This window comes from Canis lupus, chromosome 13 (assembly GCF_003254725.2).
Source record: "Canis lupus dingo isolate Sandy chromosome 13, ASM325472v2, whole genome shotgun sequence".
Classification (NCBI taxonomy): Eukaryota; Metazoa; Chordata; class Mammalia; order Carnivora; family Canidae; genus Canis; species Canis lupus.
The window spans coordinates 16435620-16449720 of NC_064255.1; the positions used below are offsets into that span (position 1 = coordinate 16435620).

The 14101-nt window shown below is 37.1% G+C and overlaps 1 pseudogene; it reads right to left on the reverse strand.

The window, feature by feature from the left end:
- Positions 1-10749: 10749 nt before the first annotated feature.
- On the reverse strand, positions 10750-11406 carry LOC112662517 (mediator of RNA polymerase II transcription subunit 7-like; annotated as a pseudogene).
- Positions 11407-14101: the final 2695 nt, after the last annotated feature.

Here is a 14101-nt window from a genome sequence, read left to right on the forward strand (position 1 = left end):
TGTGTGTGTCTTTCATGAATAAATTAAAAAAAAAAACCTTTAAAATGCTAGACTTTGTTTAATCCATTTTCTTAATTCTTTTTATGGTTTCCAATTAATTGAATTCCACTTTCTGGTATTTACTTTAGATTTCATCTGTTGTTCTTTTCTAGTTTCTTAAGGTAGAAGCTGAGGTCACTAATTTCAGAACTTTCTTCTTTTCTAATATAGGTGTTTGATGCTGTAAATTTCCATCTAGGTTCTGCTTTAATTGTATCCTATTAAATTTTTATATATTGTTTTTCATGTTTATTTATTTTTTTTTTTAAAGATTTTATTTATTTATTCATGATAGTCACAGAGAGAGAGAGAGAGGCTCAGAGACACAGGCAGAGGGAGAAGCAGGCTCCGTGCACCGGGAGCCTGACGTGGGATTCGATGCCGGGTCTCCAGGATCGCGCCCTGGGCCAAAGGCAGGCGCCAAACCGCTGCGCCACCCAGGGATCCCTGTTTTTCATGTTTATTGAATACACTTTCTAACTTCCCATTTATTCATTTAGAGACCATGAATGGGGGGGGGGGGGTGAGAGGCAGAGAGCGAGGGAGAAAAAGAATCTTAGAATCTTTTTTTTTTTAAGATTTTTATTTATTCATGAGAGAGAGAGAGAGGCAGAGACATAGGCAGAGGGAGAACCAGGCTCCGTGTGGGGAGCCTGATGTGGGACTCGATCCCAAGACCCTAAAAGTCCTCTGTGCTTTGCCTATTCCATCCTTCTCTCACTCATCCTCTGCAACCATTGGTTGACTCCATATTGACTCCATAGTTTTGCCTTTTGTAGAATGTCCAATAGGTGGAATAGTACAGTATATAGCTTTTTCATATTGGCTTCTTTCACTTACTAATATGCATTTAAGATTTCTCCATGTCTTTTCATGGCTTGATTGTTCATTTGTTTTTAGCACTGAGTAATATTCCATTGTCTGAATGTACTGCAGTTCATTTATCTGTTCACCACTGAAGGATATCTTGGTTACTTCCAAGTTTTGGCAATCATGGATAAAGCTGCTATAAACATTCTTGTGCAGGTTATTGTGTGGACATAGTTTTCATTTCTTTAGGTAAATACCAAGGAACATAATTGTTGGATCATGTGGTAAGAGTATATTTAATTTTATAAAGAATTGCCAAACTGTCTTCCAAAGTGGCTGTACCACTTTGCATTCCCATCAGCAATGGATGAGAGTTCCTATTGTTCCACATTCTCACTAACATTCAGTGTTGTCAGTGTTACAGATTTTGGCCATTCTAATAGGTGTGTAGTGTTATCTCATTGTTATTTTGATTTGCATTTTCTTGATGACATGATGAGGAACATTTTTTCATATGTTTATTTGCCACGTGTATATCTTCTCTGGTGAGGTGTCTGTTAAGGTCTCTGGCCTGTTTTAAAATCAGATTGTTTTCTTGTTGAATTTTAAGAGTTCTTTGTGTATATTTCATAATAGTCCTTTATTAAATGTGTCTTTTGAAAATATTTTCTCCCAGTCTGTGGCTTACGCTCTAATTATCTTGAAGTGATTTTTTTCTTCTCTTTGAGATTTAAAATATTCAGCACCATATTCTTCTGGTTTTGCATTGCTTCCAATGTGTAATCATCTGCTTTTCTTTGTTCAATATTTAATGTGTCTTTCTTATCTGGCTGCTCTTAAGGTTTTTCTCTTTATAATGAGTTTGGGTGAAATTTGATTATGACATACTCTGATAGAATTTTCTTTATATTTCTTGCATTTGGGGTTTGTTAAGATCTGAGGTTGTGGATTTATAGTTTTCACCAACTTTGAAAAGTTTTCAACCATTTTCATCCTGTTATTTTTCTGTTCCTCTCCCTTCTTTCCTGGACTCCAATCATACATATATTGGAGTACTCAATGATATCAACTCAATGATATTTTGTTTTTTCAGCCTATTTTTCTAAATTCATGTTTGATAGTTTTTGTTGCCATATCTTCAAGTTCATGTCTTTTGCAATGTCTAGTCTGTTAGTCCCATTTAATTGTCTGAAATGAAAAATCAAACATTACAGTATCCACTTCTGGATGTTTATTTGGGTCATTAAAAACTTTTTCCATATCTCTATTAAATGTACTCTTTTCTCTAGCTCTTGAACAGATACTATATATTAACTATTATTTTAAAGTTCCTCACTTCTAATTCTTATGTTATTAGTGGGTGTATTTCCATTGATTGGTTTCTCTTCTTATCATGGATTATATTTTCCTGCTTCTTTATATTCCTGGATTATTTTATTGGATGTCAAAACATTGATAATTATTCCTTGTTGGGTAGGTATTTTTGAATTCCTACAAATTTTCTCGAGACTTTTAAAATTCAATTAAGTTACTTGGAAACAACTTAATCATAAAATTATTAAAATCATAAAACTAAAAGTTTTGTTTTGAAAGTTTGTTAGGTGACACTAGAACTGTGTTTACTGTAAGGCAAATTCTGACTCACCATTGAAACAAAACTCTTTTGAGGATCTACCCAATATTCTGTGATTGATTATATTCTCCAATCTGTTGTCAGCATGGGAAGATCAGTCAACCTTCGTAATTGGACAAACACTTAGGACTGAATCAAACCCCTCAGCACAAGGTTTTGACTTTTCATGTAAAAAATGTTTGAAGATTGTCAAATATCTTGTAATTCATTTATTGTTCTTCAATGTTTATAAAGTGCATGAATAATATTGTTCACACTTGTAGTGCACTGTAGCAATTCATTTAAAAATATGTATTTTGGAATACCCATTTCAAAGTAAAGTAGTTTACATAGCTACAGAAATAATTTGAGGCAAGTTTAAAAACACTGAAACAGTAATATTTTTTGGTATCACATAAAACTGATTTTATTTTAATAGCCACACCTTTGTTAGTCAGAGGCAATCATCAGTTTTATATATATAATTTGAAAATTTCTAAAATTCTGTTTCTTGGCAAAATAATTTAAGAGGTTTCAAACTATTTCATCCTTTCTTACTTGGTGTTTCTTGCTGGGGGCATTTTTGTGTACTTTTTAATGAAAAGATAAATGCATGATGGGATAACTTCTTAGGATTAAAAATAATTTGCATTTTTCTTAAAAAAAAAAAAACCACACTATGTTTTGACCCTGTTTGAATTCCAAGTGTGCTCCTGACAATGCTTTTTTTTTTTTTTTTAAATTTTTATTTATTTATGATAGTCACACAGAGAGAGAGAGAGAGAGAGAGGCAGAGACACAGGCAGAGGGAGAAGCAGGCTCCATGCACCAGGAGCCCGACATGGGAATCGATCCAGGGTCTCCTGTATCGGGCCCTGGGCCAAAGGCAGGCGCCAAACCGCTGCGCCACCCAGGGATCCCGACAATGCTTTTATATAGTTTTTTTTTTTTTTTTTTTTTTTTTTTTTTTTTTTACCTGGTCTGGGTAGTTTATTTACACGAATGTGCTGGTCAGGACTCCAGGGATATTCACTGTAGCTCTCCCAAGTTTGCTCTCTGCTGCTCATTCATCTCTGTCCTCTGAATTCTAGCCACATCCTCTCTGGACTTTTAACTTCACCTCTTCATTTCAGAAAGTTTGATGAATTCTACTTGGGTTTTCCTTCTAGGCTCTGCAGTCTGAAAACTCTCCAGGCAGAAGGTCCTGGCAGTTATTGGGAGCATCTCCTTTGTTTCGACCTCTCAGGGAACATAGTCCTTCACTACCGATGCCCAGTATTTTGAAAACTATTGTTTTATATCTATTGTTTTATTTTTTTAGATTTCAGGTGGGAGAGTAAGTCTAGTTCCTGTTACTCCATTTTGGTTAGACAAAGAAATTTCTCAACTGTGGTGCTTCTGAGACTTTTAATCCTAAAATATTAGTGGCCTTGGTTTAGGAAGGGCTGAAGGCCAGTGGTTAATCTTGGTTTCATTTCCAAAGAAGAGGAAGAACTGCACTGATATGCATAAAGTTACCGCAGATGGGAGTATTATGGTTATTTGTTCATTAGGTATGGACTTCTCTGTATGATAGTGGCAGTTCTGTGGACCAATAAAAACACTGTTACTTATGGTTTCTTGCTAGATGGTCTACATGTGCAAAAAGAAATACCTAGGGAGATGTTTCCTCCAAATTTGGGCCAGGTAGGTGTATACAGCATCACACCTTACTCTCTCTGGAGTCACTTGTGTGGAATAATAATTATTCATGATAATGGTAACTATTACTTTTTGAGTACTTTCTATGTGCAGAAATTCTATGCTACATAATCTCAATAAGTAGGTATTTTATCCTCACTTTCTAAATGAGAGAAACAGTTCGGATGGCTAAAATAACACGCCCAATGTTTTTTTACCTACTGAAAGTTATAGTTGGGATTTAAATCTAGATCAATTTAATCCTAAAGTCAAAGTGCCTATATACTATGGTATGCTGAAGAAACTCTAGCCAGCCACTTTAGTAGCCTCTTGAGAAGATCCTAAGGGACAAAGAATCTGAGTTTTTTTGTGTTTCCATCCATATTTAGCGAAGCATCTTGAAGAGGAAGATATAGAGCTGTCATCAAGCAGTAATGGCCTGGCTTGGATCAAGCCTGGGTAAAAGAAAATAAGGGACTAGATAGGACTCTCATTCATCATGATTTCATTTGGAGGTCCAAGATACTATCTGAATTTTACCCTTTGAAATCTAAACTCAAGTTAAACAGAGATGAACAGGTTTGCCCTAGAAAGAAATCTCATGTTTGCTCAAAGCCTAGGGGAGAATTGGTCATACTATCATGTTATTCCACGTTAGCAAGTTCTTTGAAGAAAGTTGAATTTTTATTATGTGGGGTAAATAAGAGTTCTAAGGTTCTGTTCGAGGCTAGGATTCAATTTAATTGAACAAACATTTATTATATGTCTTGTCTATGCCAGGCACTGTCTTAGGCTAGGAAATCAAAAAAGGAATAAACATAGACTTTACTATAAAGGGATCAAAGTCTAGCTGGGGAGATGGATGCACAAACAAATAATTATGAGAGAGTGGACTAAGTACAACAAAAACCAATGAACACTGAGGACTCTGAGGGCCAGAGGACAGGCCTATGATCCCCCAACCTGGAGATGGGAATGTTAGACCAGGACTCTTCAGCTTCTTTTAGTTTCATGAGCAGTGTTCAGAGTTTCAAGTTCTTTACACTAGACTACTAGACTACTACATTGCACTAAACTCTAGCATGCATGTGGTGGTCATGCCATTTTGTTGTTCTTGGTGATTTGAAATGGGATCCCAGAGTCACGGTGCTGGGAATGCACTGAAAGAGGAGTGAGAATTCCAAGAGCTGTTAGGCATCACTCTGCCTTTAATGTGCTCTGTGTCTTGAATATGTTGGTGGGTCTTTTGGCTTTCATCAGGTGTCAATTTTGGGAATGCAGTTTAAGTCAATTGTTAGATATTACCAGCAGATATCAGGAGATTTTTCCGGGGGACTGATGGGGTCAGACTTCTATTAGTACAGGAGGGAGGTTCTCCTGCAGTAGGAGTTAAATGAAGATTACACTCTGATTGCATTTTGTAGTTCTAGAAAACAATAGTAAATAAGCTGTTAAAATGTAGAAAAATTATATATATATATATATATATATATATATATATAGTATTACTTTTAGAGCAAGCCATATTGTTCCTTAAATTGTTTCTTATAAAGTAACAAGTTAATTAGATGAAAGTATGGAGATAATTACTGTATTATTTCTTATTGCTGCTTTAACAATTACCACAAAATGAGTGGATTTAAGCAATACAAATTTATTATCTTACAGTTCTAGAAATCAGAAGTCTGAAATCAATTTCATTGGGCTAAAGCAAGATGTTGGCAGGGCTGGTTCATTCTGAGGGGGAAATCTATTTTCTTGCCTTTTTTCAATGCCTAGTTGCCACCACATTTCTTAGTTGTGATGCCCTTCCTCCATCTTCAAATTATATCACTCCAATTTTGCTTCTGTCATCATATCACCTCCTCTGACTCTACTCATTCATCTCCCTCTGATAAGGATCATTCCGGTTATATAGGGTCGACTCAGAAATGCAGGATAATCTCCTTATCTTGATCCTTAATCACACTGGCAAAGTCCCTTTTCCCATACAAGGTAACATTCGCAGCTTCTGGGGATTAGGATATGGACATATTTGGGGTCCCCTTATTCAGCCTACAGAAGTACTATTTATATTTTTGAATAATGACTCTTAATAATCAAACACTTAATAGAATTCTATTCTCTATACATACACTGGTACAATACCTTTTTAAAAACTTTATCTGTCCATATCAATCTGTTTTCTGAAATAATGCTTCTTGAAAGCTGTATGACTCTTTTTAGGGATTTATCATAATTTATTTAGCTGTTGCTTTATAATTTTTAATTATTAGGAATCTTGGTTTTAAGTAATAGGAATCCAACTCTAGTTTGCTTCAGCAATGAGAGGAAGTTATTGGCTCTGGAAATTTGATGTAGTGTTGAGCAATCAGTCTTCGTGGTAATCAACAGAGTTTCAGGAGCCACTGAAACCAGGGAATCTAGTAATGTCAGGACATACTCTATCTTTTGTCCTTTTCACATTCTCTCACTGAGGTCTGCTAGTTTTCCACATGTCATGATTTCATCCACTGGGGAGGGTTCGGTTGACCACAAGCCATCTGTCTAACCAGGTCTGTGCAAGCCCTCTAAGAAAAAGCGAAACCTCATTTCATCATAGCCTGAACTTAATCCCAAGGAATTCAGTCACAGGTACTGGTGATATGGGTCCTGGCTGCTCAGAATGGTCCACAGCTGAATTGCATCAGCAACACTTGGGAGCTTGTTAGAAATGCAGAACGTAGGTCCTGTTCATGACATAATGAATCACAATCTGGATTGTAACAATATTGCAGGTGGTTTGTTTGAGAAGCATTATTCTAGTAGCTGCCTTATTTCTCCCCTTCCATTTTGTGGATGTTAACAAAGCCTGTGTTGACTGACCAAAGGTCAGGGTTTATAATTATAAGGGGAATGGATGAAGATGGTCCAGTAACACAGGGTGAAAACAACTCCACAGGCATGAGAACCACACTCCTACCAACTGATCATTATCTCTACATGGCGATTTCTCACATTGGGGGTAGCTAAACCAAAATAGCCAAGATCTGCAGCTGTGTCATCAATAAGTTGTCTAAAGCACCCCAGGAAAATATGGCCTTGTTGAGTAAATCAGGGATTTCTCTGGTTTGGGTTCTGTCACAACTTGGCTTACCCTAGAGAATCAGCTAGTTTGTCCTTTCATATGTTTGTTATTAAAGTAACACAATGGGCAGACAAGGGTAAAGCTGGTGTGATGCAGTATCATTTTGTTGGTTACCTGTGAGGCTTTTTTCCCATTCTACACAAATCACCTGTGGAGACTTGCTTCTAGGATTGCTGTGATTCTTTTCCTATTAAGAAGTATGTAGTTTTCAAACTTGCTGGTAAGGGAAATGTCCAACCATTGTAGCACCTAGAAAGAATACTAAAAAAATTTAAAGAATGATTTTTTTAAAAGAATGATTTTTTAAACATTCCTAAAACATAGCAATTGGTAACATGTATCGATCAAGGGAGAGGCTTAATATGGATTTTGATATCAGATACACCTGTAGTGTCACAGAGTGAAAAAGGATACAAAATCTTCTGTACTTGGGTCCAAACCTTATAAGGGATATTAGGATCTATCAGACAAGATGCTTTTTAGTCACAAGTAATAAAACATTTACAATCCCACCAGATCAAATAACAAGAGCATTGATTCTCTCGCCTACCACCTGTCCAGAGAGAGGGCAACTATAGGCACTGGAGGTCTGGGGTTCATTTCTGTTTTTCTTTAGTTCTTTCAGTTCTGCTCTCCTCTGTTGGCTTTATCTCCAGAGTGACAACAAGGTGGCCACTTATTCCAGGCATCAGTTCTTATGAATCATTGGCCCAAATTTCATCGTATGGTCATGTCTACACCAGAAGAAAAAGACATGGGTCCTCATGATTGGTTTAGCCAAATTAAAAAAAAAAATTCTGTGTAGACTTGAATATAAGACTAGCCTTTCTAGAAACAGGATGCTCAGAGTAGTATGCATACAGTAAAAGCAGAATTCTGTTAGGAGAGCAAATGGCGGGTGCACAGATGTATGTTGGGCAGGCAACCAACAGTGTTTATTTCAAGCAGTCAGAGCAGCGTCTACAGCCAAAATTTGGGCAGTGACAGCATGCTGTGGCTTTAGTGAAAGACTTGAGGAGAAGGAACAATCACTCTCACAAAAGTCATCATATTAACAAAGAGGTTTTCCAGTGGCTTTTCTTGTGAAATGCATATAAATTGCTTTACCAGAGGTAGGACATCAGAGATACAAAGTACTTCAGGGAATGGATCCTGTCACATTTTTCTTCTAATTCTTCAGATGAGAGGTGAGGCTTTGGGGATCTTTTAAACTATAGGTGGGAAGAGGGAAGTGGGGCAACATGAAGAATCCTTGTGCAGATAGAAATGTTCTGAATGTTGACTGTACCAATATCAATAACCTAGTTGTAATATTTTACTATAGATTTGTAAGATATTACCATCAGAAGAAACTGGGTAAAGGGTACCAAGGAATACTATTTCTTACGATTGCATGCAAATCTACAATTATTTCAGAAAAGTTTAATTAAAAGATTGCATTCGGGATGCCTGGGTGGGTCAGCAGTTGAACATCTGCCTTTGGCTCAGGGTGTGATCCCGGGGTCCTGGAATGGAGTCCCACATCAGGCTCCCCACAGGGAACCTGCTTATCCCTCTATGTCTCTGTGTCTCTCTCATGAATAAATAAATAAAATATTTTTAAAAAAGAGACTGCTTTACATTAGTATTTATCTTGATTAGTGAGTTCTTTCATGTCCCCTTAAATTTTTCTCCAGTGGTGGTACCTCTCTTGCCTCCCCCTAGACCCACCCCATACTCCACGCTTAGGCTGAATGCCACTTCCCCCCCGCTAAGATGTGCCTTTTTACTGCGGCAAAATTACTTCACATAAAACTTACCATTTTCATCATTTTTATGTGTACAGTTCAGTGGCATTTATGTGTATTCACATTGCCGTGCAACTAGTACCTCCAATTGTCTCTAGAATTCTGTTCATCTTCCCAGACTGTTTCTGTAGCCATTAAACAATAACTCCCTCATCCTTCCTCCCCAACAGCTCCTTGCAATTACCATTCCACTTTCTGTCTTTATGAATTTGACAACTCTAGGCCTCACATAAGTGAAATCATAGTTATTTATCCTTTTGTGATGAGACTGTTTATTTCAGTTAGCATAATGTCTTCAAAGTTCATCCATATAGTGTAGCATATGTCAGAATTTTTTTTTAAAAGATTTACTTATTAGAGCGGGGGTGGTCAGAGGGAGAGGGAAAGAGACTCTTATGCATACTCCTCACTGAGCACAAGCCGAACACAGAGCTTGATCCCACAACCTGAACCAAAAGCAAGAGTCAGATGCTTAACTGTACCACCCAAGTGCCCCAGAATTTCTTTCCTTTTTAAAGCTGAACAATATTCTGTTGTATGTATACACCACACTGTTTACTCATTCATCAGTCAGTGAACACTGGCCTCCTTCTACATTTTGTAAATAATTGCTATGAACAATGGTATACAGACAGCTCTTCTAGTCCTTGCTTTTCACTTCTTTGGGAGTATATACCGAGAAGTGGAATTGCTGGGTCATGTGGTATTTCTATGTTTAACTTTTTTCAAAAAAGGTTTTATTAAAAAAAATTTTATTTTATTTATTTATTATGAGAGATACACAGAGAGGCAGAGACATAGGCAGAGGGAGAAGCAGGCTCCATGCAGGGAGCCTGATGCGGGACTCAAACCTGGGACCAGGATCACTCCCTTAGCCGAAGGCAGATGCTCAACTAACTGCTGAGCCACCCAGGCATCCCTAACTTTTTTTTTTTTTGAAGATTTTATTTGAGGGACAGAAAAAACCTGAGCCAGAGAAAGGAACAGAGGGGACAAGCAGACTCACGCCGAGCACAGAGCCCAATGTGGGGCTCGATCCCAGGACCCTGGGATCATGACCTGAGCTGGAATCAAGGGTCAGTCATTTAACTGACTGAGCCACTCAGGTGCCCTGTATGTTTAATTTTTTAATGGAACCATCCCACTGTTTTGATTACTATAGCTTTGTAGTATATCTTGAAATCTGGGATTATGATACCTCCGCTTTGTTCTTCTTTTTCAAAATTGCTTTGGCTCCTTAGGGGTCTTTTGTGGTTCCATACACATTTTACAATTATTTTTCTAGTTCTGTGAAAAATGCTTTTGGCGGTTGTTTTGTTTTGTTGTGTTGTGTTTTTTTTCCCAGCTTGATATCCTTTATTTATCTATCATTCTTAAATGACAAATCTACTTTTCAAAAATGAAATCTTGCTATTACTGAGGATATCTTCAACATTTTCCGCAACTCCAAAATCAGGAATATTTTACACAACTGGAATTCTTTGCTTTTTAAAGTGATTACTATAAATGTATACATATATACTCATTTGCTTGTGCTTGCCATAAAGTGAAATTACAGCCTGTGACATCTCATAATTGATAAAGTTAGAGCCAAGCCATTTATACAACTTCTAGTTATATCTCTTTGAGACTCTCCAAGAGCAAATTAACCAATATATGCCACTTACTGAAAAGGAAAAGAGAAAAAAAATCCTTCATGGTCTTTCATTCATTTCATCAATTAGGACACACCAGGCAGCATTTTTCTCTATAATCTGGTCTTTCTTATGACCTGAATTTCCCATTGCTGCTCATTCTGTCCAGTACAATTTTTCCTATCATCAGCATCCATTGGTTCAGTTTTTACATTCATCCCTGCTTCTGAATTGGGGAAATCATCAGACGAAGAAGCCAAGCAATTCTGAATCATCTCAATGACTCATTCCAGATGTTTCTGAAACTGCTCAGCTGTTTCAAGGCGTTGACATTTCTGGACCTCCATCATGACTCTCAATGTCTCTCTCGCTTGGTGGGGTTGGTATTCATTTACGAGATGATACACATGTACAAAAAGTAGCTTAAAATCTTCCAGTTTATCTTCTCATTTTATACTCCCAGGGCTCCTTATCAAGATACCTAAGAGGTCTAAGAAATTAATAACATATTGAATTTTCTCCATTCTTTCTTGTGATCAAACTGCTTAGGATGAAGTCCTTCAATGTTCTGGCTTTCTAAAGGGTGGATGATAGAATCATCACATTGGAACTGATTGACAAACATCATAGACCTATCTTTTATTGGAGGTGGAGGCTTGGGAGCTAGTGAATGTTTTCATCTGTATATTCCTTGATGTACTACATTGGAGGTGGTGGAAAGGGAAGTCACTTGTGGCTCACTTATAACGGAAGATCAAGAACCCCAGCTCAGGGTTTACACTGGAGCTTTCAGTGTTTTGATAGGGATTGCACTGAATCTGTAGATTGCTTTCAGCAGTATAGATATTTTAGCATTAATTCTTCCAATCCATGTGCATGGACTATCTTTCCATCTGTTTCCGTCCTTCTTTCATTAATGTTTTATAGTTTCAGATTACATGTCTTTCATCTCCTTGTTAAAATTATTCCTAGGTACTCTTTTAGGTGCAATGGTAAATGGGATTGTTTTCTTAATTTCTCTTTCTGCTACTTCATTATTAGTGGATAGAAATGCAACAGATTTTTGTATATTAATTTTGTCTCCTATAACTTTATTGAATTTATTTTGTCAGTTCTAATAGTTTTTTGATACCATCTTTAGGGGTTCCATATATAGTATCATGTCATCTACAAATAGTGATAGCTTCACTTCTTCCTTACCAATTGGAATGGCTTTTTTTTCTTCTTGGGTGATTGCTGCAGCTAAGATTTCCAGTACTATGTTGAATAAAAGTGGCAAGAGTGGACATCCGTGTCTTATTCCTGATCTTAGAGGTAAAGCTTTCAGATTTTCACCATGGACTGTGATGTTAGCCATGGATTTTTCATATATGGTCTTTATTATGTTGAGATATGTTCCCTCTACACCCACTCTGTTGAAGCGTCTGGGTGGCTCAGTCAAGTAAATGTCTGCCTTTGGCTCAAGTCATTATCCCAGTGTCTTGGGATTGAGTCCCTCAGTGGGGAGTCTGCTTCTCCCTCCACTTGCTCACAAGTGTGCTCAATCTCTCTATCTCTCTCTCTCTCTCTCTCCCTTCTCCTCCCTTCCTCCCCCTTTCCCCTTCTGAAATAAACAAATAAAAAATTTTAAAAAAGTTTAAACCCACTCTGTTGAAAGTTTTTATCATGAATGTATGTAATATTTTGTCAAATGACTTTTTAGAATCTATTGAAATGATCATATGGTTTTGATCCTTTTTCTTGTTGATGTGATGTATCACATTGATTAGCAAATATTGAACCACTGTTGCATCCCTGGAATAAATCCTACTTCATCATTATGAATGGTTTTTTAATGTATTGTTGAATTCGGTTTGCTAATATTTTTGTGGGGATTTTTGCATCCATGTTCATCAGAGATATTGGCCTATAGTTTTCTTTTTCTCTTTTGCTTTTTTTTTTTTAATAGTGTTTGGTTTTGGTATCAAGGTAATTTTGAGTCTTCCCTCTCTTTTCTTGGTAGGTTTAAAGATTTGTCCATTGTGTTTTCCAAAAACCAGCTTATTTTCACTGATCTTTTATTGTTGTTTTAGTCTCTCTTTCATTTATTTCCCCTTGGATCTTTGTTATTTTCTTAAAATGCTAATTTCTAGTTCATAACTTTAGGCAAATAAATTCTTGTCCCTATGACGTAGCTTCCTCATCCACAAAATGGAATGGCACTTCTCAGTTCCTAGAGATTTTGTCAGGATTAAACAAGATAATTCATGTAAAATGATTAGTTCAGAAATGGGTATATATTAAATGCTAGTTAAATGTTATGTAACCATATTGGAGCATGATAAGCACAGTGTCCATGTAAAAATGTGTACACATGGTAGGAAGGGATAGAGTTAGAGGAATGTTCATTTTATTTAATGTCCCAATTTTCAGGTGACAGGGCATCTGAGTGTTAAAAATTCAACCTTAGGGGGGTGTCATGGATATTCGACCTATGTGGTCTCAGAGTTTCATGATTGGTTTAATGTTCTGTTGTCACCATCTTGAAATTCTTTTTTTTTTTTTTTTTAAGGATTTTACTTATTTGTTCATGAGAGACAAAGAGAGAGAGGCAGAGACATAGGCAGAGAGAGAAGCAGGTTCTATGCAGGAAGCCTGATGTGGGACTCGATCCTGGGGCTCTGGGATCACACCCTGAGCCAAAGGCAGACGCTCAACCACTGAGCCACCCAGGCGTCCCACCATTTTGAAATTTTTATTTTTCAGCAAGGGACCTTACTTTTTTCCCCCACTCATCTGGAAGTTTATGTAGGCAATCCTGCCTCGCCTTATATCTTCCCATATTTTCCAGAGAAGGCAAGACTGAAAGAGTCACTACCCCCCATAGCAGAGACCAAAACTTTTCCTGGTACCCTAGCAACATGGGAAGTAAATTCAACCTGATTAGCAGATGTTCTACTCTGACATAATCCCATCTCTTTGCGACAGCTCTTCATTCAAGGATGCTCCACCATCCCATAAAATAATGCCAACGCTCAAGTGGAATCCTCCTTGGCTTTATGAGTATGGGTGTGGTGGACTGTATATGGTTTTCTCTTCAACTTTTTAGATTTGGGTATTATTACTTGTTCATTTTTCATTAGGCCAAAGGGTTTTGTGGACAAGATTAGGGCTCTGCTCTGCTACAGTAAACAATAAAAATCTGTGGGTCTTAAAGAAATAGTGGAGGCTCAAGAAGAAACATACATAAAATCATTAAGCTATATTTTTAGAGGTATTTCTAACTTGTCAAAAGCATTCTGAAGTCTGTGTTGCTAATGAGAGACATTCTTGGGATTTTATAGACACTGAGTTGGGAAAGAATTTCTCTGTGAGATGACCAAGGTTGTAGCCAGTAAAATGATCCAGCAGAGCAATATTGCATTTGGAGCCA